Source organism: Triticum urartu, chromosome 2A, assembly GCF_056163025.1.
Source record: "Triticum urartu cultivar PI428250 chromosome 2A, HENAU_Tu73, whole genome shotgun sequence".
Taxonomy (NCBI): Eukaryota; Viridiplantae; Streptophyta; class Magnoliopsida; order Poales; family Poaceae; genus Triticum; species Triticum urartu.
Window position 1 is genome coordinate 421170337 of NC_141874.1, and position 22746 is coordinate 421193082.

Consider the following 22746-nt stretch of genomic DNA (forward strand, 5'->3'; position numbering starts at 1 on the left):
TAGTCTCAGGATGATGTTTATGAAAGAACAATTTGTATTTAAGCTCCCCTTCCCTATTCTTAACAATAAAATCGTGTGCCACCATACTCTTATAATCTAAATAAACATGAGGCAACAATTTTTCTTCCTTCTCCTAATAGTTATGTTAAAATGTGCAGCTAGGCGTGAAGCATAGATGCCTCCAAAGATGGGGCCCTTTGTACGGTTCAGACTTAACCGTTTAGCAATAATACCGCCCATACTAACAGAGTTATCACTGAATAAACCGTGGAACAAAATAATAATATCAGGAACACTAAGGTCCCCATAGTTTAGACGACCAATTAAGAAATGACTAGCAAATATTGCAAAGTAGCGTAAAACAGGAAAATGTATGCTAGTGATTCGTGCATCGGAAACCTTCCTCGTTTCCCCTATAGTGATGGTATCAATAAACCCATCCACATTGCCGCGATGTGGTTCCTCTGTCGTGCCCTCGAAAGGGACCAAACAAACCCGACAGAAATCATAAAGTGACATCTCCTTATGCTCATCATACAAATAAAACTCCACCGTAGGTGGTGAGCTCCTAGAATGGAAATGAAAGTTTTGCACAAAGATATTTGTGAGTAAGAGATACTGTTCACATTGGTCGTGGAGGAAGGCGGTGAGGCATGCATTCTCAGCCAATTCATAAAAAACATCATAAATCCCGGCTGCTCTGAAGAAATCATCGGAAGGCCATTCACACGACAGAACCTCCACGGTGCGAGGCAGATTATATTTGGGCTTCTCTGCCTTTTCCTTTGAGCTTCGGCTCAATGGCCCCTCAAAAATCTCTTCATTATTTTCTAAAAAAATCTGAAATTTTTAGTAACTTCAAAATAAAAGTGAACAAAGCTCAATATATTGATAGCAACCACTCCTACAAGTACCTAGAGCCTATATCATGCATCGAAACTACTTGGAACCATATAAGTTTGACATGCGAGCTCAAGAACATGGTCACCTAGGCAGCATAAAGTTGCAATGAATAAAGCACTAGAATGAAAACTAATTGGGCCAATGGTGGAGTCACATACCAAGGAACAATCCCCCCAAGAAGTTTTGTGAGAGGTGCTTTGAGCAAGGAGATCGAAAATGGCAGCAAAATGAGCTTGGACTCGGGTATGAACTGGATATTCGTGTTTGTGGGAGGAAGAAGAAGTGTGTGGGTGCAGGAATAAGTGGAGAAGGGCCACCGTGGGCCCACGAGGCAGAAGGCGCGCCCAGGGGGTAGGGCGCACTCCTGACCCTCGTGGCCAGGTGCCAGCTCCTCCTGTTGTGTTCTTAGTGCCAAATATTCTCAAATATTCCAGAAAAAATCATATTTAAATTTCACGGCATTTGGAGAACTTTTATTTTCGGGTATTTTTATATTGCCCGGATAAATCAGATAACAGACAGAAAATACTAATTTTATTTTATTTAATATAAATAACAGAAAGTAAAAGTAGGGTACAGAAGGTTGTCCCTTCTAGTTTCATCCATCTCATGCTCATCAAAAGGAATCCACTAACAAGGTTGATCAAGTCTTGTTAACAAACTCATTCTGAATAACATGGAACCGGAGAAATTTCGAATAACACTATGTTACCTCAACGGGGATATGCACATCCCCAATAATAGGAATATCATATTTCTTCTTGACAGTAGGAAGAGGAAATTCAAAATCTCCAAATATAATCGATGGAATTTTTCCAATAGAGTTGATACTATGAACTTGAGGTTGTTTCCTCAGAAAGTGTACCGTATGCTCATTACCATTAACATGAAAAGTGACATTGCCTTTAGTGCAATCAGTAACAGCCCCTGCAGTATTCAAAAAGGGTCTTCCAGGAATAATAGACATACTATCGTCCTCGGTAATATCAAGAATAACAAAGTCCGTTAAAATATTAACGTTTGCAACCACAACATGCACATCCTCACAAATACCGACAAGTATAGCAGTTGATTTATCAACCATTTACAAAGATATTTTAGTAGGTGTCAACTTATTCAAATCTAGTCTACGATATAAAGAGAGAGGCATAACACTAACACCAGCTCCAAGATCACATAAAGTAGTTTTAACATAGTTTCTTTTAATGGAGCATGGTATAGTTGGTACACCTGGATCTCCAAGTTTCTTTGGTATTCCACCCTTAAAAGTATAATTATCAAGCATGGTGGAAAATTCAGCTTCTGGTATCTTTCTTTTATTTGTAATAATATCTTTCATATACTTAGCATAAGGATTCATTTTGAGCATATTAGTTAACCGTATATGCAAAAAGATAGGTCTAATCATTTCAGCAAAGTGCTCAAAATCCTCATCATCCTTTTTCTTGGATGGTTTGGGAGGAAAAGGTATGGGTTTCTGAACCCAAGGCTCTCTTTCCTTACCGTGTTTCCTAGCAACAAAGTCTTTCTTATCATAACGTTGATTCTTTGATTGTGGGTTATCAAGATCAACAGCAGGTTCAATTTCTATATCATTATCATTACTAGGTTGAGCATCATCATGAACATTATCATTAACAATATCAGTAGTTTCAGGTTCATTACCAAATTGTGTTTCAGCATCAGAGATAGAAATATCATTTGGATTCTCAGGTGTTTCAACAATAGGTTCACTAGAAGCATGCAAAGTCCTATCATTTTTCTTTTTCTTCCTTTTAGAAGGACTAGGTGCATGTATATTATTTCTCTCAGAATGTTGCTCAATTCTCTTAGGATGGCCTTCAGGATACAAAGGTTCCTGAGTCATTCTACCACCTCTAGTCATAACTCTAACAACATTATCATTATCCTTACTATTCAATTCATCGAGCAAATCATTTTGAGCTTTAAGTACTTGTTCTACTTGAGTGGTAACCATAGAAGCATGTTTACTAATAAGTTTAACTTCACCTTTGACATTAGCCATATAATCACCCAAGTGTTCAAGCATATTTGAATTATATTTCAATTGTCTGCCAAAATAAGCATTGAAGTCTTCTTGCTTAACCATAAATTTATCAAACTCAAGCATGGGCTATCAAACTTAGTAAATGGGATTTTAGCTTTATCATATCTATAGAGAGAATTTACCTTTACTACCTGTGTCAGGTTATCAGGACCATGAGTTTCTTCAATAGGAGATGGATTAAGGTCATATGTTTCTTCAACAGACGGTAAATTAAGACCGTGTATTTCTTCAATAGGAGGTAAATTCTTAACATCTTCAGCTTTAATACCTTTTTCTTTCATAGATTTCTTTGCCTCTTTCATATCTTCAAGACTAAGAAATAGAACATCTCTTTTCTTCGGAGTTGGTTTAGGAATAGGCTCAGGAAGTGCCCAATTATTTTCATTTGTCAACATATTATTCAATAGGATTTCAGCTTCATTCGGCGTTCTTTCCCTGAAAACAGAACTAGCACAACTATCCAGGTAATCTCTGGAGGCATCGGTTAGTCCATTATAAAAGATATCAAGTATTTCATTTTTCTTAAGAGGATGATCAGGCAAAGAATTAAGTAACTTGAGAAGCCTCCCCCAAGCTTGTGGGAGACTCTCTTCTTCAATTTGCACGAAATTATATATATCCCTTAAAGTAGCTTGTTTCTTATGAGCAGGGAAATATTTAGTAGAGAAGTAATAAATCATATCCTGGGGACTACGCACACAACCAGGATCAAGAGAATTAAACCATATCTTAGCATCACCCTTTAATGAGAACGGAAAGATTTTAAGTATATAAAAAGTAACGAGTTCTCTCATCATTTGTGAACAGGGTGGCTATATCATTTAATTTAGTAAGATGTGCCACAACAGTTTCAGATTCATAGCCATGAAAAGGATCAGATTCAACGAAAGTAATTATATCAGGATCAACAGAGAATTCATAATCCTTATCAGTAACAAAGATAGGTGAAGTAGAAAAAGCAGGGTCAGGTTTCATCCTAGCATTTAGAGATTGCTTATTCCATTTAGCTAATAGCCTCTTAAGTTCATAACTATCTTTGCAAGCTAAAATAGCTAAAGATGCTTCTTTATCAAAAACATAACCCTTAGGAAAAACGGGCAAGTCTTAATCATCACTTTCATCAATATTATCAGATTCAATATTTCCATTCTCTCTAACCCTAGCTAGTTGTTCATCAAGAAATTCACCAAGTGGCACAGCAGTATCAAGCATAGAAGTAGTTTCATCATAAGTATCATGCATAGCAGAAGTGGCATCATCAATAACATGCGACATATCAGAAACAATAGCAGAAGCAGGTTTAGGTGTCGCAAGCTTACTCAAAATAGAAGGTGAATCATGTGCGGAACTAGATGGCAGTTCCTTACCTCCCCTCGTAGTTGAGGAATAAATCTTGGTTCTTGGATCTTTCAAGTTCTTCATAATGATAAGCAGATATAAATCCCAAGTGACTCAAAGAATAGAGCTATGCTCCCCGGCAACGGCGCCAGAAAATAGTCTTGATAACCCACAAGTATAGAGGATCGCAACAGTTTTCGAGGGTAGAGTATTCAACCCAAATTTATTTATTCGACACAAGGGGAGCCAAAGAATATTCTCAAGTATTAGCAGCTGAGTTGTCAATTCAACCACACCTAGAAACATAATATCTGCAGCAAAGTATTTAGTAGCAAAGTAATATGATAGTAGTGGTAACGGTAGCGAAAGTAAAGTTTTTGGTATTTTGTAATGATGATAGCAATAGAAACGGAAAAGTAAATAAGCGAAGAACAGTATACGGAAAGCTCATAGGCAATGGATCAATGATGGAGAATTATGCCGGATGCGGTTCATCATGTAACAATCATAACATAGGGTGACACAGAACTAGCTCCAATTCATCAATGTAATGTAGGCATGTATTCCGAATATAGTCATACGTGCTTATGGAAAAGAACTTGCATGACATCTTTTGTCCTACCCTCCCGTGGCAGCGGGGTCCTAATGGAAAGTAAGTGATATTAAGGCCTCCTTTTAATAGAGTATCGGACCAAAGCATTAACACATAGTGAATACATGAACTCCTCAAACTACGATCATCACCGGTAATTATCCCGATTATTGTCACTTCGGGGTTAACGGATCATAACACATAATAGGTGACTATAGACTTGCAAGATAGGGTCAAGAACTCTCATATATTGATGAAAACATAATAGGTTCAGATCTGAAATCATGGCACTCGGGCCCTACTGACAAGCATTAAGCACAGCAAATTCATAGCAACATCAATCTCAGAACACAGTGGATACTAGGGATCAAACCCTAACAAAACTAACTCGATTACATGATAAATCTCATCCAACCCATCACCGTCCAGCAAGCCTACGATGGAATTACTCACGCACGGCGGTGAGCATCATGAAATTGGTGACGGAGGATGGTTGATGATGACGATGGCGACGGATTCCCCTCTCCGGAGCCCCGAACGGACTCCAGATCAGCCCTCCCGAGAGGTTTTAGGGCTTGGCGGCGGCTCCGTATCGCAAAACGCGATGAATTCTTCTCTCTGATTTTTTTCTCCCCGAAACCAAATATATAGAGTTGGAGTTGAGGTCAGAGGAGCTCCAGGGGGCCCATGAGGTAGGGGGCGCGCCCCCCACCCTCGTGGACAGGTGGTGGGCCCCCTGGTCTTCATCTTTTGCAAGGATTTTTTATTATTTCCGAATAGATGTTCCGTGAAGTTTTAGGTCATTCCGAGAACTTTTGTTTCTGCACATAAATAACACCATAGTAATTCTGCTGAAAACAGCGTCAGTCCGGGTTAGTTCCATTCAAATCATGGAAGTTAGAGTCCAAAACAAGGGCAAAAGTGTTTGGAAAAGTAGATACAACGGAGACGTATCAACCTCCTGAAGTATTAACTTCCTGACCTCCGCATTATTGGGCACATAAACACGATCCTCAAACCATAAGGTTTCATGCTCATCCTCACAGAAACCTTTGGCTTTTCCTTTGCTCATCTTCTCCTTTATCTCAGTGATTTCCTTATCATCCTTTTGAGCTTCTCGAATCTTTCCCAATAAGGTAGACTGAACCTCCATTGCTGCAACAAAACCTCTTGGAACTATCTCCAAATGAAGTTCCTTGAGATCGTCTACTAACTCCTACGGTAATCCTCTGCTTACAAGGGTATTGACATAACTCTTGCGGCTCAAAGCTTCTGCTACGACATTGGTCTTTCCTGGATGATAATGCTACTTCATATCATAATCCTTTATGAGCTCCAGCCATCTCCTCTGCCTGAGATTCAATTCCTTCTGCGTGAAAATGTACTTCAAACTCTTGTGATCCATGTACACATCACATCAGTTTCCAATCAAAAAATGTCTCCAGGTCTTGAGCGCATGCACTATGGTTGCTAACTCCAAATCATGTGTGGCATCATTCAACTCGTGAGGTCGATGCTGCCGTGAGGCATATGAAACAACTCTTCCGTCTTGCATAAGTACACCTCCAAGTCCCAAGCGAGAAGCGTCACAATACACTTGGAAATCCTTGCGTGTATCCGAAAGAATCAACACTAGGGCTATAACCAAATGTTTCTTCAACTCCTGAAAGCTGGCCTCACAATCCTCTGTCCATTTGAACTTGGTGTCCTTCTTCAACAACTCTGTCATGGGTTTCGCAATTTTGGAAAAATTCTCAATGAATCTCCGATAATATCCTGCGAGTCCCAGAAAACTATGGATCTCTCCAACTGATGTGGGTGCCAACCACTCAGTGACAGACTGAACCTTGGTAGGGTCTACGGCTATACCTTCTCCTAATATAACATGTCCAAGAAATCCAACTACCTTCAACCAAAACTCACACTTGCTAAACTTGGCATACAGATGGTGTTCCCTGAGCTTCTCGAGAACTAAGCACAAGTGTTCCTCTTCATTCTTCGAGTACACCAAAATATCATCAATGAATACCACAACAAACTTATCGAGAAACTCCATGAACACCTTATTCATCATACTCATAAAATAGACTAGGGAATTAGTCAATCCAAATGACATGACCATGTACTCATATAGCCCATACCTTGTGGTAAAAGTTGTCTTAGGTATATCTTGTTCTAGGATCTTCAACTAGTGGTATCCTGATCGGAGATATGTCTTGGAGAATACTCTAGCTCCTTGCAACTGGTCAAATAGATCATTGATCATCGATAGTGGTTATTCTTGATCGTCACTTCGTTCAAAGCCCGATAGTCAACAACCATTCTTAAAGATCCATCCTTCATCTCAACTAAGAGCATTGGGGCTCCCCACGGTGATGAACTTGATCGGATATAACCTTTCTCCAATAACTCCTTAATCTGCTTCTTAACTTCCTCCAGATCATTTGCGGGGATCTGATACGGTCTCTTCGATATTGGTCCAGTGTCTGGCAACAGCTCTATCAAAAACTCTATGTCTCGATCTGGTGGCATGCCTGGTAGTTCCTCTGGAAATACATCCGGGTAATCCTTCACAACAGGCACTTCTTCCTGAACAACTCCCGAGAGAGAATTCACTTGGGTCCTCCATGGCACATGCCTAGACACATACTTGATCCTTTTTCCCTCCGGGGTGGTGAGTAGAATTGACTCACTAGCGCAATCGATATTTCCTCCATACATTGATAGCCAATCCATGCCTAGTATCACATCCAATCCTTGTGACTCCAATACTATTAGGTCTGAGGGGAAAATATGCCTCCTATGGTCAATGGCATCTGAAAACATCCACTGCTTGCCATATACTCCGCTCCAGGTGAGCTTACTAACATAGGTGTCTTAAGAACTTTGGTGGGCAACTTATACTTATCCACAAATCCCCTTGATATGTATGAATGCGATGCACCAGTATCAAAAAGAACAATTAAAGTAAATGACTTAATCAAAAAGTTACCTATATAACTGCATTTGGCTGTTTCCACGTTAACGTGGTTCACTTGTCCTCTAGTGAAAGGGTTGGGCTTCTTCCTAGAGTTTCCATTTCCATTACCATTCTTCAACTCTGAGCAATCATTGGCGTACTGTCTAGTCTTCCCGCATTTGTAGCAGGTGACATGGCTCAGGTCCTTCTTAGAGGGCGTTGCTGGATTGGAACGATTATGGCTGCTGCTTGATCCATTCCCATTCCCATTCTTATGGCCACTGTGGTTATGGGTATGGCCTCCGTGGTTATGGGTGTAACCTCCCGAGTTCGGGGTAAAGCGAGGCTTCTGCTGAGCTCCAGAATTGTACTTCCCCTGTCCATACTTCCATTTGCAGCTCTCTATCTGCTGCTGCTTGCTTCCAATCATAAGGGCCCTTGAGGGAGTCCTGGATTAGGGGGTCTCCGGACAGCCGGACTGTTGGGCTATGAAGATACAAGATTGAAGACTTCATCCTGTGTCCGGATGGGACTTCCTTGGCGTGGAAGGCAAGCTAGGCAATATGGATGTGTAGATCTCCTCCCTTGTAACCGAGTCTGTGTAACCCTAGCCCCCTCCGGTGTCTATATAAATCGGAGGGTTTAGTCCGTAGGACAACATACAATCATACCATAGGCTAGCTTCTAGGGTTTAGCCTCTATGATCTCGTGGTAGATCAACTCTTGTAATACTCATATCATCAAGAACAATCAAGCAGGATGTAGGGTATTACCTCCATCAAGAGGGCCCGAACCTGGGTAAACATCATGTCCCCTGCCTTCTGTTACCATCCGCCTTAGACGCACAGTTCGGGACCCCCTACCCGAGATCTGCCGGTTTTGACACCGACATTGGTGCTTTCATTGATAGTTCCACTGTGCCGTCGCCATAAGGTTTGATGGCTCCTTCGATCATCAGTAACGATGCGGTCTAGGGTGAGGTTTTCCTCCCCGGACAGATCTTTGTATTCGACGGCTTCGCACTGCGGGCCAATTCTCTTGGCCATCTGGAGCAGATCGAGAGCTACGCCCCAGGCCATCAAGTCAGGTTCGGAAACTTAAACTACACTGACGACATCCGCGGAGACTTGATCTTCGACAGATTCGAGCCCATGTCAGGTGTGCCGCACAGTCACGATGAGCATGACGTAACTCTGCCGTCGGACAATATTCGGGAAATAACATCTACAACTACTTCGACCATCAATTCGGAGCAAATCGCGCCATCCGAGAGCGGAGGGATAGACCCCGCCATGGAGGCCGCACTCTCAGTAGAGATAGAGCCAGATATTGACTTCACCCCTTATGAGAGTCGTGTCACCGAACCACTGGATTCACCTCCTGCCATGGACTCGGAGCCTCTTACATCCGTGCCCGTCGAATCCGACTGGGCGCAAATCATGGAGTTCACCTCCACGGATATCTTTTAGCACTCGCCCTTTGGCGATGTGCTACATTCATTAAGGTCTCTCTCCCTGTCAGGAGAACCTTGGCCGAACTATGTCCGGCTAGAATGGGAAGCGGACGACGAAGAAATTCGCTGCCCACCCACCACCCACTTAGTAGCCATTGTCGATGTTTTAACCACATGCTCGACTTCGACTCCGAAGACATCGACGGTATGGACGATGATGCAGGAGACGAGCAGGAACCACCGCACACAGGGCGCTGGACCGCTACCTCATCATACAACATATATATGGTGGACACCCCTAAAGAAGGCAATGGCGACGAGGCAGAGGAGGATGACCCCTCCAAGAAGTAACCCAAGCGCCGACATCAGCGGCGCCGCTCTAAGTCCTGCCACAGCAAAAGTAGTGATACCGGCACAGGAGATAATAACACTCCGGATAGTGCCGAAGACAACCACAATCCCCTCTAGCACGATGTAGAGCCGTAGGATGAACAAGCCAGACCTCCAGAGCAGGCAGCACATGGAGAACCGGAGGAGGACAATTACATGCCCCTCTCCGAAGACGAGGCGAGCCTCGGCGATGAAGAATTTATCGTGCCTGAGGACTCCGTCGAGCAGGAGCGCTTCAAGCGCCGGCTTATGGCCACAGCAAATAGCCTGAAGAAAAAGCAACAACAGCTTCACACTGATCAAGACTTGCTAGCAGATAGATGGACCGAAGTCCTTGCGGCCGAGGAATACGAACTCGAGCGCCCCTCCAAGAGTTACCCAAAGCAGAGGTTGCTACCTCACCTCGAGGTGGAAGCAATGAAATCTCATTCACTAGTGTACGATGCGGCTGACCGGCCACTGCGTGGCCGAGCCGGAGAGGCGTTTCAGCCTGAAGTTTAGCCCGCACCCTCCCCCCCCCCCCGCCACTCAATCAAAAATACCAAGGCCCGGGGCAACACACGGGACCTGCGAGACGTATTGGACACCAAGGCAAAACTTGCAAGGTCAATATACGTGTCATGGGCACGCGTGCCAACACGGGACGATGATCGTCGCGCCGGATACACCAAAACCAAATCCGGCCGGGCCGAATACATCAGACAAGACTCATATGAACTGCATTGGGATATAGCCCGGCACAGAGGCGCCGCGCACCCCCTATGCTTCACTGATGAAGTTATGGATCACGAATTCCCGAAGGGTTTCAAACCCATAAATATCGAATCATATGATGGTACAATAGATCCCGCTGTATGGATTGAGGATTTCCTCCTTCACATCCACATGGTTCACGGTGATGATCTACATGCCATCAAGTACCTCCCACTAAAACTCAAAGGACCAGCTCGACATTGGCTGAATAGCTTGCCAGCAGACTCCGTCAGCAGTTGGGAGGATCTGGAAGATGTATTCCTTGACAACTTCCAGGGCACTTATGTGCGACCACCGGATGGTGATGACTTGAGCCATATAACTCAGCAGCCAAGGGAATCGGCCAGACAATTCTGGACTCGGTTCCCGACTAAGAAAAACCAAATTGTTGACTGTCCGGATGTAGAGGCCCTAGCGGCATTCAAGCACAACATCCGTGACGAGTGGCTTGCCTGCCACCTTGGCCAGGAGAAGCTGAAGTCTATGGCAGCCCTCACGACACTCATGACCCGCTTCTACGCGGGCGAGGATAGCTGGCTGGCTCGCAGCAATAACACATAGACGAATCCAGGCACTTCGGATACCAAAGATGCCAATGGCAGACAACATCGTAACAGACCAAAGCGCCACAATAACAGCGATAACACCGAGGATACGGCAGTCAATGCCGGATTCAGAGGCTCTAGATCCGGTCAGCGGAAAAAGCCATTTAAAAGAAGTACTCTGGCTCCGTCCAGTTTGGATCGCATACTGGATCTCTCGTGTCAAATCCACGGCACCCCCGACAAGCCAGCCAATGACACCAACAGAGAATGATGGGTGTTCAAGCAGGCTGGCAAGTTAAATGACAAAAACAAGGACAAGGGGCTGCATAGTGATGACGAGGAGGAGTGCCGGCCGCCGAACACGGGAGGACAGAAGGGGTTCCCCCCACAAGTGAAGACGGTGAAAATGATATACGCAACCCACATTCCCAAGAGGGAGTGGAAGCATGCACTAATGGACGTCTATGCGATGGAGCCCGTCGCCCCAAAGTTCAACCCATGGTCTCTTTGCCCGATCACCTTTGATCGCAGGGATCACCCCACTAGTATCCGTCATGGCGGATCCGCCGCACTGGTCCTAGACCCCATCATCGATGGATTTCATCTCACTCGAGTCCTTATGGATGGCGGCAGCAACCTGAACCTGCTCTATCAGGATATAGTGCGAAAAATGGGTATCAGTCCCTTGAGGATCAAACCCACCAAAACCACATTTGAGGGTGTCATCCCAGGTGTAGAGGCCCATTGCACGGGCTCAATCACACTAGAAGTAGTCTTCAGATCACCGGACAACTTCCGAAGCGAGGAGTTAATCTTCGACATTGTCCCGTTTCGCAGTGGCTATCCTGCACTGCTCGGACGAACTGCATTTGCAAAATTCAATGTAGTACCGTATTACGCATACCTCAAGCTCAAGATGCTAGGACCTCGGGGGGTCATAACAGTGAATGGAACACAGAACGCTCGCTCCGCACGGAAGAGCACACTGCGGCCCTTTGCAGCAGAAGCACAAAGCCGCCTTTCAAGGAAAACCACTCATTCGGCGATACAGCCCCCGAACACCTTCAAGCGTGTCCGGAGTAAACTGCAACATGATCGCCTGCCACGTTCAGAGCTTGCCTAGCAATTCGGCCCCCGTCCCAGTCCCAGTCAAGCGATGAAATCCGTGCTGCGCGTACATAATTACGCACTGAAAATACCATGGACATAGGTGGGGGCATGATCAGGGCACGTCCCGCAATGCGGCTTAACCGCCCTAGGGGCTGTATGTATTTATCATTTCTTTTCTCTTTCAGGGCCTAACTCTCTGGAAGCCCTTTCCGGCAGTATGATTGTCAGATGCATTACAGGAAGGAACAACCAAGGCGGCAAGAAGCTAAGATGTACATGGGAACCCCCAGGTGGCCTCTAATAATAATACCCGCTTTCTACTATCCATACGCAGATTGCCCTTGGATAGGACATTTTGAATAGTCCTACTTTCTGCTTATTGCACTACCTGTACCAGTATGCTTTGACATATTATTTAAATAACAATGCATAGCATTAGTCTATTATTGCATTATTCATCCTTTTTTCCTTTATGTCCATTTACGACAATCCGCACCCGTAAATTCAGGTATGGTCAGTATGCCAGGGGCTTTCGTTTACCCCATAATACGGCGCGAGAAGTCCGAACACTTTCGATAGTGCGGCACACCGAACTTATAGCATTATATGCATCAGCTTCGAATCATGTCTTGGGTCAATAGTTGGGTTTGCCCAGCTCCCATGCTTTGGTACCTTACGTTCCGCTATATCGGCTAAGGTAGCGGTGGGAGAACTACTGCGATTGTGTCCCGGTTCTTCCGGACGAGCACCTCAGTAGAGAAAGCCGAAAACTGACTGTCATGATAAGGCGAGAGACTGGTCACTGTTCGAGAGGTCTCAAGTCCTTAAAGACTTTTTCTGCTTCGGGCGAGGAGTCGGCCTTGTCCAGCTTAGGCGTGTATAGCGCCCCAAATTCGGCCTTCCGAATACCAGGGGCTTCGCCAAAATTTAAAATTGTAGACTTCTATGGCTAAGTGAGAGTGATAAAGCATTATAGTCCGATTGCTTGGTTCGTTGCGCTGAACACCTCCCTTGAAGGGGCCAAAATTGGGGTAAAGAGTGCTCAGGTTTATCCCGATCACCCCAGTACTAGTTACATGGGGGTAGAAGCCGACGACTAGCCAACTCTCAGATTTTATAAACGTCCGCACAAAAGGTAATATTTCAAATTTAAAAAGCGTCGCATGGCGCAAATGAACTCGTTTCATATTACAAGATCACATGAGCATGTTCATTCAAAAATTACATCCTTGGCACACTCATCCGCCACAAGGCGGGAACCCTTCAGGACACTCTCATAATACATTTCGGGGCAGCGATGCTCCTTGCCCTCCGGCGGCCCCTCCTTCACCACCTTCACGGTGTCCAGCTTCGCCCAGTGCACCTTCGCCCGGGCAAAAGCCCTGCGCACACCCTCGATGCAGACGGACCGCTTTATAACTTCAAGCCGTGGGCAGGCATCCACCAGCCGGCTCACCAGATCGATGTAGCTGCCGGACAGGGGCTCGCCAGGCCACATCCGGACTATAAGGCCCCTCATGGCCTGTTCGGCTGCCTTGTGAAGCTCGACCAATTGCTTCAACTGGTCGCTCTAGGGCACGGGGTGTTTGGTCCCAGTATACTGAGACCAGAACAACTTTTCCGTCGAGCTCCCCTCCTGAGCTCGGTAAAACTCCGCGGCATCCAGTACACTGCGGGGAAGATCTTCGAATGCCCCTGGAGAGCTTCCTCCACATGCTTGCTTTGCATAATGAATGATTTACCCGCTGTGATCTTCTTCACCACATCAATCTCCTAGAGGGCCTTGGCACTCCGGACGCTTTCAAGCGCCTATGCGAGCTCGGACTCTCGCGTCTTAGTGTCAAGCTCCAAGGACTCGTGATTTTTGGCGAGAGCCTCGAGCTCTTACTGCACCTCGCCTACTCGGGCTTCTTGCTTCTCCCGCTCAATGTGCTCCTTGGCCGCTTTGTCTTCAGCCTTGGACAGCGCCTTCCTCAGGGTTGCCACTTTGGTCGTGGCCCCTAGCAAATCCATGATGATCCTATTACTTTACACCTGATCTTCTTTTTAAATATATAGACAAGGTATTTCTTACCTTTGCTCTCCTCGAGCTGCCTCTTGGTAAGGCCAAGCTCGTTCTCGGACCGCTCCGGGTCCTACTTCAGTGCAGAGACCTCCGCAGTACGTGCAGTAGCGGCCAGCAGTGAAGCCTGCACATACACATAGATATATTCTGATTAGACTCCTGAGTCATCATTTGATCCTCTATTCGGCGTTTCTACTCGAACGCCGAACAAAGCATCAGGGGCTACTATCTATGCGGTAATATTTTCTTATATTTTGATTGCTTACCTCAAAACCTGTTAGGAGGCTGGCGCAAGCTTCAGTCAGTCCGTTTTTGGCGGACTGAACTTTCTCGATCACCGCACTCATGATAGTACGGTGCTCTTCGTCGATGGAAGCGCCGCAAAGCGCTTCCAGCAAGTTGTCCGGTGCCTCTGGATAGATAGAGGACACCAGCACGGGCGGCTTACCCCCCTTAACGGGGGGTCGCCCGCTGAAGTCCGGAACCACCGAAGATTCCGCTGTAGTGTTCGGCTGGGGGCTGAACCTGGAGCCCATGGGAGTCCGGCTCCCTTTGCGCCCAGGGTCCGAAAGGTCGCCCCGAGGCGCCCCCAGGACTACATCCCCTTGTCCTGGTGCCTGTTGAGACAACATCTCGACGTTGTCCACAGGGCAAGGGGTGGAGGCGGTCGGAAGAGAACCGTTGTTCATATCCGACGAGTCCCACGAACCGCTCAACGAAGATACGTCGACATGAGCTCGGGACGGACTGCATAATCATGTTCGGCATGAGGAGAAGTAGTGCAGTAAAACATACTATGAATTACTATGGTGTCTGGATACTTATGACTTCACCAGGGGCTTGACCCTGGGTAGCCACTCGTCGCCGCTGTAGGCGGCCATCGTGGAGCAGTCCGGAGGGAGGGTCCTGCCCTTCTTGGACCCTTCGGCCTCCCTGGTCTGGTCAGCCTTCCTTTTCTTGTCTCCCCCGGCTAGCGGGGGGGGGGGGGGGACTTTCCTCTTCCTCCTCCTCGTTTTCGTGGGAGGAGGGCGCGTCGGAGTTATCGGACGATGAGTCCAATACAACCTTGCGCCGGAGACCCTTTCGGGTCCCCACGGCCTTCTTCACCGGCACCTCGTAAGGTGACGTAACCAGCATCTCCGTCAGGAGAGCATCTACAGGATCTTCCGGCAGGGGGGCGGGGCAATCGATCTGCTCCACTGTCTTCACCCAGTCCTGTTAAAGGCATGGAAGGCTTAGATCCCGCGCATGATTAAACTGGGGCAAATGGATACCCAAATATAAAAACTAACCGGATTGGCGCGGCGCTTTGTGCTGTGTCCACGGTCCTCGGTGAGGGAAGGAGGTACCTCGGCGCCCTTGAACAGCACCCTCCAGACGTCCTCGCAGCGTCTGGTGCTTGGCCGGGTTGAACTCCCACAAGTTGAATACCCGTTGTTGACACGGGAGAATCCGGCGAAAGAGCATGACCTGGACCACGTCGACGAGCTTGATTTTCTTGCTCATCATGTTCTTGATGCAGGTCTGGAGTCCGGTCAGCTCTACCGAGGAACCCCAGGACAGGCCCTTCTGTTTCCAGGAGGTGAGCCGTGTGGGGATTCCGGATCAAAATTCGGGGGCTGCCACCCAGTTGGTGTTGCATGGCTCGGTGATGTGGAACCACCCCGATTGCCACCCATTTATGGTCTCCACATAGGAGTCTTCGAGCCAGGTGACATTAGGCATCCTGCCCACCATGGCGCCTCCACACTCCGCTTGCTGGCCGACCACCACCTTCGGTTTGACATTGAAGGTCCTCAGCCACAGGCAGAAATGGGGCTTGATGCGGAGGAAGGCCTCGCACACGACGATAAACACCGAGATGTTAAGGATGAAATTGGGGGCCAGATCATGAAAATCCAGCCCGTAGTAGAACATGAGCCCGCGGACAAACGGGTGGAGAGGAAATCCCAGTCCGTGGACAAAGTGGGTAAGAAAAACTACCCTCTCATGGGGTTCGGGCGTTGGGATGATCTGCCCTGCATCTGGCAGCCGGTGCACGATATCCGTGGCGAGATATCCGGCTTCCCATAAATTTATGATGTTGTCCTTCGTGACGGAGGAGACCATCCACTTGTCTCCTGCTCCGGACATCCTTGGAGTGGTTTGAGAAGAAGAACGCGAGCTTGGGCGCTAGAGCTCGAGAGTGCATGAGAACGGATAAGCGAGGAGGTTGAAGGCGTGGGTAAAAGGGGGTAAATCCTTGTCCCTTTATAAGGGCGAAAGAGGCGATGCGTCTCCCCACTTGCCTGGTAAAACCGCTTATTCCCCAGGTGCCGTAATTGATGGCGTGGTTGGGTTACCCATGTTCGTACTGATGAGAATCCCGTAATAAGGGGGACACGATCTCTTCTTTGACAAGACGTGTCAAGAAAACCGCGCCATGTTATGTGCGGTGCTGGTTGAGAAAAACAGTTCGAATAATGACCGAGCCAGGACATGACATCGTGCTGTCAGAACGCGTCAGCAGATTAGATTTGTGGAAATATTATTCTCTCTATGGTAGTATGTGGAACTTGTTTTGTAGAGCCGGACACTATTCTGGTGTTCAAAATCTTCTATGGAGTATTCGGAGGAGGAACCCGCCTTGCATTGCCGAAGACAATATTGTGCGCTGGACTCATCATCATTGAAGGGTGGTTTAGGGGCTACTGAGGGAGTCGTGGATTAGGGGGTCTCTGGACAGCCAGACTATATCCTTTGGCCGGACTGTTGGGCTATGACGATACAAGATTGAAGACTTCGTCCCGTGTCCGGATGGGACTTTCCTTGGCATGGAAGGCAAGCTAGGTAATACGGATGTGTAGATCTCCTCCCTTGTAACCGACTCTGTGTAACCCTAGCCCCCTCTGGTGTCTATATAAATCAGAGGGTTTAGTTCGTAGAACAACATACAATCATACCATAGGCTAGCTTCTAGGGTTTAGCCTCTATGATCTCGTGGTAGATCAACTCTTGTAATACTCATATCATCAAGAACAATCAAGCAGGACGTAGGGTATTACCTCCATCAAGAGGGCCCGAACCTGGGTAAACATCGTTTCCCTTGCCTCCTATTACCATCTGCCTTAGACGCACAGTTCGGGACCCCCTACCCGAGATCCGCCGGTTTTGACACCGACAGCCCTATCTACCAACTCCTGGTAGTTAGTGAATGTTGCCACCATCAACTCCATACTCATCTCATCATTTAGCCCTTCCATAAACTTCTCCTGCTTTGAGGCATCTTTGGCCACATTATCTAGGGCATAGCAAGCTAATTTACTAAACTCATCCATGTACAGCCACACAGTACGATTTCCCTAGCGTAAGTTGCTAAACTCACGCTTCTTCATACTCATTGCTCCAGTTGGGACATGGGCTATGCGGAAAGCTTGCTGAAACTGATCCCATGTGACATTGGCTATGGGAGAAGTGGTTGTGTAATTCCCCCACCATGAGGCTGCAGGTCCATCCAATTGATGTGCGGCAAAATGCACCTTCTTAGCATCTGTGCAACCTATGGTGGTCAGCTCCCTTCCAATCCCGTGGAGCCAGTCATCAACAACAATTGGCTCAGTGGTACTGGAAAACACCGGCGGATTCATCCTCAGAAAGTAGGCTAACTTGTCAACTAGAGGTGGTGGCGGTGGGTTGTTATTGTTCCCTTGGTTCTGGACTAGTAGCTGCATCAAGGCATTTTGCTGTTGGATCAACTAGGTGAGCTCCGGTGGGAAGACAAATCTGGGGTCACGTCTCGGATGCATCTGATAGGTTTAGAGGGGAGAGATTACAATAGAGTGAGGTCTAAGGAGAAAATCACTACCCATATGCACATGAGACAAACACATTCATATCACACCACTCAATTCAATCAAGGGCATACAATCGATCTAGCTACCGTTACAAAGTACTCATACTACTATATACATGGGGGAATACTATTGATAATATGGTGGTTGACTAGAAATTTTGATCGGAAGAAGAATCCATGATATCTACTCCAGCTTTGTCTTCATAATAATCATCACTGTCGGGGTCAGAGTCGGTGTCGTCGATGATGATGTAATCTTCGGGATGGTTGTCCTCTCCTAGTGCGGGGTCTCCCATGAATATTCCTAGCTTCTTCTTCAGGTCTTCATTCTTCTCCAGTAGTACTGCTATCTCCTCTTCATATCCATCGCCTGTAGACTTGAGTTCCTCTTCTAGCTCCATGTTCCTGGTCATCACCTTCTTCAGGTCTATCATGTTGGCACACATCTGGTTCTCCTAACGACGAATTTGCTGGTTCAACCCCTGGATATAGGCTGCAACGGGCTTGTCCTTCCTGGTGCAAATCATCTCCCATTCCTCATCTTGGCGTCAACATATCTGGTAGATGGTGTCCTTAAGATCCTTGTGGTATACTTCGCCGATGCATCCCATGGCGATGTGAACTGCCATGCTCTTTTCAAGACTCTAGGTTGGTGCATCAAAGCAAAACTCTATGGGCTCAGTATCTGGTGTGAATGTAGCGACCTGACCCGAATGGATCACGTCTACTGTGCTACGGTGTCATCCCTGGATCAGTAATGCTGACACCACACAGTACATCGAGGTTTTATAGCAGAGTTGCAATCACACACTTATTACATCGATGGCTCAAAAAGAACTTGTTACAATAAATATGACTTAAGGCCATATTTTAAAGATAACAGCGGAAGACTTGGAAGATAAATGGGTCCATCAACTCCAGCGGCATCACTGAGTATAGAACCACGACCTAAACACCTCAATCGTCGTCTGAAAAGTCTGCAACATTAACGTTGCAGCCCGAAAATGGGTCAGCACATGGAATATGCTGGCAAAGTAACACATAGAGAGTAATGGAATGAAACAGCTATACTACATGCATATATGGCTGGTGGAAAGCTCTATGGTTACAGTTTTGCGTAAAGCCAGTTTTTCCCTACTGCAAAGGAATAAATTTTATTTACTATCATGGTGGTTGTGAAACATTGAGAATGGTTGACAGCATTCTCAATCCCAATTAAAAGTAATTAAAACCCAATAACATTAATTAGAAGTAACATGTTGAGATTCACAATGATATTCAAGTACTAGATACTCAAGTTGTCCATAACCGGGGACATGGCTAATCATGATTAGTTTGTTAACTCTGCAGAGGTTGCGCACTTTTCCCCACATGACTCGATCGCCTCCATTTGGTTTCTCGCACTACATGGTGTTTGAGAAACGGATGACCGAGACATAGTCTTTCAGAAGCACTAGCACCTTACATGTGGGGTAGACCGGTACACCTACATCCCCTACATCTGCTAGTCCACCCCGTAAGAGTTCGCACAACTTAGTCAACTATGCTAGAGCCCATAGTAGCATGTGGCTGCACACGGAAGTTTCTAGCATGAAAGAAACTAGGTCAAAATTTTATTGTAGCAAAAGCTTGTTCAAGTTGATTAGACGGAACGGCCGTTTCGAGACGAAACTCCAGGCGCTTGAATCACCTGATTCCGATAAACGAGCGGAAAAATAGACTAGGAAGAAGATCGGATCTGAGATCGCGATCGCGGAATAAATCCGACGAAAAGAAAAAGAAGAATGGTTAAACGAACGGACGTCGTTAACCTAGAAGAATCCGGTGATCACGTTCGTTAGGACGAACGGTCCGGCGAACGGTCCAAAGCAACTAAATCGGAGAAGAAAACGAATCCGATCTAGGGTTTTGGAGAAGAAAAACTGATCGAAAAACTGATCTTGAAAACCGGAACGGTTTAGAGAAGAAAAGAATCGGAACGATTAGAAGAAAACGATCCGAGAAAAAGAATAGATGTAGCGCGGGGCAACCTTGGCGAGGTCTCCGATGAACGGGGCTCCGGCGGCGTCGGCGTAGGGCGGCGGCGTGGGCAAGGTGCGGCGGCGGCGCGGGTGTGGGGCGGCGGCGGTAAGGTGCGGCGGCGGCGCGGGTGTGGGGCGGCGGCGGCAAGGTGAGGCGGCGCGGCGGCGGTGACGCAGGGCGCGGTGTGATGCGGCGCGGCGGCGGTGCAAGGCGCGGTGTGGAGGAGAGCTTTGATTTGATGTGTTTAGAGGGGGGGGTGCTTGGGTATTTATATTGGGGAGGGGAGGGGTTTACTTGGGGTAGAGGACAAGGAATTAGAATAGGAGTAGGAAAGATCTAGAAAATAAACGGAATAAGGAAAGGGGACAAGGGGGCGCCCTAGAATCCTAAAAGGATTCGGTCCTAGCAAGGGCGGCGGCGGCCGACCGGCTCCTGGCTCGGCGCCTGGCGCCTGGGAGCGCGGCGGTAGGTGGCTTGGCTTGGGCCTTTGGCCCAAGGCGCTGCTCAACTTTTTTTTTTAAATAGTTTCCTCGCGTAGAAAAAAAAACAAAAAGGGATCTAAACGAACTCCAAAAAATCTAAAGTAAATTTTCCCCGACTCCTAAAAATGAGCTGAACAAAATGAACTTTTCTCCGAACCTAAAATGCAATTTTTGAAAACGCGCATTTTCCCTATCCAAATAAAATGCAAATAAACACCGGAAAGCAAAATTGATCTATTTATTATATCTTCATTTTTCCTAAATTTGGGAAAGTCATATTATTCCCTCTCTCATATATTTTGACACCGGAAAATTTATTGAAGATAAAATACATAAATCAAATGATCCTATTTTCAAAATTCGAGAGAACTCTCAAATTTGAAAATAACGAAATCTCCAACTCTCTCCGAGGGTCCTTGAGTTGCGTGAAATTTCTAGGATCAACCGAAATGCAAGAAAATATGATATGCATATGATCTAGTGTATAACATTCCAAATTGAAAATTTGGGATGTTACAAACCTACCCCCCTTAAGATGAATCCCGCCCTCGAGATTCGGGTTGGCTAGAAAATTGGTGAGGGTGGTCTTTGAGCAAATCTTCTTCTCTCTCCCATGTGGCTTCATCCTCTGAATGGTGGTTCCACTGAACTTTGCAAAACTTGATAACCTTGCTGCGAGTAACTCTACTGGCAACATCGAGAATCTTGACTGGCTTCTCCTCATATGTTAGGTCATCCTTTAACTGAATCGCTTCTAATGGCACTGTATCTCTTTGCGGTACCTCCGCCATCTCGGCGTGACATCTCTTCAGCTGAGAAACATGGAATACATCATGAACTCCTGACAGTCCTTCTGGTAGTTCCAACTTATAAGCGACTTCTCCCATACGTTTCAAGATTTTAAACGGTCCAACGAAACGCGGTGCTAACTTTCCCTTAATTCCAAAGCGCTTAACTCCTCGAAGTGGGGATACTCGAAGGTAAACTCTGTCTCCGGTTTCGTAAACTGTCTCCTTGCGTTTAGAATCTACGTAGCTCTTCTGCCTGGACTGGGCTACCTTGAGCCTATCGCGAATCAACTTAACCTTCCGTTTAGACTCCTTAATCAAATCTGGTCCAAAGAATTGACGGTCTCCAACTTTGTTCCAGGACAACGGTGTCCTGCACCTCCTTCCGTATAAAGCTTCGAAAGGGGCCATCTTCAAACTGGTTTGGTAACTGTTGTTATAAGAAAACTCCGCATATGGTAAGTTTTCGTTCCAACTTGATCCATAATCTAGTGCACAAGCTCTCGGCATATCTTCCAAAATCTGATTGACTCTCTCGGTCTGTCCATCTGTCTGCGGATGAAAAGCTGTGCTGAACTCTAGTCTGGTTCCTAAAGTTTCATGCAACTGATTCCAAAACTTTGAGGTAAATTGGGTTCCTCTATCTGATATGATACTCCTCGGAACTCCATGCAAACAAACGATTCTAGTCATGTATATCTTTGCCAACTTAGCACTGGTGTAAGTGGTATTAACTGGAATGAAATGTGCTACCTTCGTCAAACGATCAACTACTACCCATATCGAGTCATACCCTGCTTTCGTCCTGGATAGTCCTGTGATAAAATCCATGCCTATCTTATCCCACTTCCATTCGGGTATCGGCAATGGTTGTAACAATCCTGCTGGCTTCTGATGCTCTGCTTTTACTCTTTGACATACGTCACAAACTGCTACATATGCTGCAATATCCTTCTTCATTCCGGTCCACCAGAATGTTTCCTTCAAATCCAAATACATCTTGGTATTCCCTGGGTGAATCGAATATGGTGAATCATGTGCCTCCTGCAAAATCAACTTCCTGATCTCCGGGTCATTGGGCACATAAACACGGTCCTCAAACCATAAGGTGTCGTGCTCATCCTCACGAAATCCCTTTGCTTTTCCTTTGCTAAGTTTCTCCTTTATAGCAGCAATCTCCTTGTCAGATTTCTGAGCTTCTCTGATCTTCCATCAATGTTGACTGAATCTCCAATGCTGCTACATAGCCTCTCGGAACTATTTCCAAACATAGCTCACGAAGGTTTTCTGCTAATTCCTTTGGTATTTTCCCCGTCACTAGGGTATTGACATGGCTCTTACGGCTCAATGCGTCAGCTACTACATTAGCCTTTCCGGGATGGTAATGCAATCTCATATCATAATCCTTGATGAGCTCCAACCATCTCCTCTGTCGGAGGTTCAACT